The 2,697-nt window shown below is 46.8% G+C and overlaps 1 long non-coding RNA gene across 1 annotated transcript in view; it reads left to right on the top strand.

The window, feature by feature from the left end:
- The window catches only part of LOC110299593, a 17,680-nt gene that overhangs the window by 8,773 nt on the left and 6,210 nt on the right, over positions 1-2,697 (top strand). The gene's annotated exons all lie outside the window — the stretch shown is intronic.

Here is a 2,697-nt window from a genome sequence, read left to right as displayed (position 1 = left end):
CCCTCTCTCCCCCCTCTCTTCTTCCCCATCTCTTTTCCTTTCTCCATCTTCATCCCCTTCCCCTCCATCTCTAGCTCCCTCCCCTCTCCTCTCCCTCTCTTCCTGCCTGCAACCTTCAGCCTACTTGCCCACCACCATGCTTCCTGCCATGATGACCATGAACGAATCCCCTGAAACTGTAAATAAACAATCAAATGCTTCCCCTCAGAAGTTGCCTTGGTCACGGTGTCTCTTCACAGCAATAGAACAGTAACGAAGAGGCACCGCCAGTGGAAAGGTTCCATACTTGACCTCATATGATAGGTCTTACCCTGGACATGAGTGCAATGAGGATATTGTACTAATCTACCTTTAGGCTAGGTATATAAGGGATAAATAAAACAAATTAATTCCATATTTAGATCTGGGACTCATTTTCACGATATCTCAATACATATAAGCAGATATCCCAGAATTTAAAAATTCCACGTCAGGTGCTTCTGCGCTTACCTATTTGGAGGAAAGAGCACTGAGCCTGACGTCTTTGTGGCAGGTAACATGATTTATGAAGGACTGGAGACCTGGGGAAGGGGGGTCCTCACTGCCAAGTGGCTCATAGACCTCTCTCATGGGAAGAGACGCCAAAGACGCCACTGTGGAGGTGCTTTGCCTGGCCAGGCATGCCAGGTGAAAGGGTTCACTTTGCAGGTGTGGAGGAGCAAAGCAGGAGCTGCACACACCCCTGCACGGTTTATCAGAGAACCCCTCCAAAGCCAAGGGAACGAAGTCTGTGCTAAGCCCATTTTCCCTAAGCAGTGAGCTTGGCGGGCTATTCCCAGCCTCCTTCCAGAAAGGTGTGTGATCAGGTGAACACAGACAGTTCTTGAAGTCCTGTCCCTCAGAGACAGGACTCAGGGAGCCTGCATTCACTGAGTACCAACTGCATGTCTCATACATGGCTTCTGTGAAAGAGAGGCCGCTGCCTGAAGGAAGGTGGCGAATCTTCTTAGGCAGCCTTTTATTCTTTTCTGAATCTGGCCTGCTACAGTCTTTCCTGCTGGGATCCCTATAGAGACCTGCTGTGAGCATCTATCTGGTCCTGAGCTAAGATCTAGTCTGTGATAGATCTCAAACCACAGCACTGACAGAAATGTCAACTAAAACAAACGTTAAAAGGCTAAATAAATAAAGCACGCTACTGGTGAACTGTTAAGGAAGCAAGCACAGTCGGACCCTGCTGTTATTAGCTTGCTAGAATGCTGCTTTTACTTCCTGGAGAAAAGCCACACAAGGCTGGCAAGATGACCTAGTACGTAAAGTCACTTGCCACCAAGCCTGATGGCTTGAGTTTGGTCCCCAGGACCCACATAGAACTGCCTCCTACAAGACAATGATTGACAACAGAGGAGACCTATAGCTAGAGGTGGCAGCCAGGCATTAACAATTTCTCTGTTTAGGAAGGTGTGTGTGTGTTTTGAGACAGGGTCTCACTGTGTAGCTCTGGCTTTCCCGGAACTACTATGTAGACCAGGGCTGGCCTCAAACTCATAGAGATCTGCTTTCCTCTTCTTCTTGAGTACTGGGATCAAAAGTGTGTGACGCTGCCCGGCTAACAGTGATATTTTCTGAACATTGTCTCATGATGTCTGCCTTACATAACATGCCTGCCTTACATATATCACTGAGACAGAAAACACTTGGCCCTTTTCTCTGAGCTGCAGGCCACTGTGACACAGAAGGGGTAATTTGCCTCCCTCTGTCGTGTGCAGTACCCGACAAGAATAGACAAACTTGGGACTGGAGAAATGGCTCAGAGGTTAAGATGGCTGCTCTTCCAAAGGGTCCTGAGTTCAATTCCCAGCACTGGAGAAATGGCTCAGAGGCTGCTCTTCCAAAGGGTCCTGAGTTCAATTTCCAGCAACCACATGGTGGTTTATAACCATCTATAATGAGATTTGGTGCCCTTTTCTGGCTTGTACCCATATATGCAGGTAGAACATTGTTTATATAATAAATAAATAATTAAAAAAATAGACCAACCTAAAGAGTACTGTTCAGCGCAATTCCAGCTTTGCCGAGCTATGTGCATGTCAAATATAGTCCATCCACTTAAGGGTAAAACACAGAGGCATTTGATCAGTCACCAAGTCTAGTCAACTTCAGAGAATCTGCAGCTTTTTGAAAATAACTCCCCAGCCTTTAGCCAATGTTCCCAGATTCACCTATAACCCCCCAGTCTGTGTGAGCACCCCTCTGTCTCCATGAATTTACCTGCGCTGGAGTCATATAATAGGGTCATACAATGTGTGTTTATGCTTTCACATTGATCCCTGTTGGGGCAGGTACACCTGTCAGCAACTATCCTATTATATAGGTATCCATCCATTCATGGCTCAACAGATGTTCTGGTCAGTTCTATGTGTTGCCTATCGCACTGGTTTTTGTTCTTTCTTGCCCCAGCTTTGACCTCTCCCAGGCACAGGGATCTGTTCTTTAACTGCCTTGTAAAACTTGTCTGGACTCACTTTTGTTGTTGTTTTGGTGGGGAGGGTTTTTGTTTGTTTGTTTTTTGTTTTGTTTTGTTTTGTTTTGTTCTGTGACAAGATCTGACTCTGAGCCTGGCGTGGTGGCGCACGCCTTTAATCCCAGCACTCAGGAGGCAGAGGCAGGCGGATTTCTGAGTTCGAGGCCAGCCTGGTTTACAGAGTGAGTTCTAGG

This window comes from Mus caroli, chromosome 8 (assembly GCF_900094665.2).
Source record: "Mus caroli chromosome 8, CAROLI_EIJ_v1.1, whole genome shotgun sequence".
NCBI classification, from domain to species: domain Eukaryota; kingdom Metazoa; phylum Chordata; class Mammalia; order Rodentia; family Muridae; genus Mus; species Mus caroli.
The sequence above is the reverse complement of the archived record's forward strand: the minus strand, read 5'-3'. Positions and strand labels throughout refer to the sequence as shown.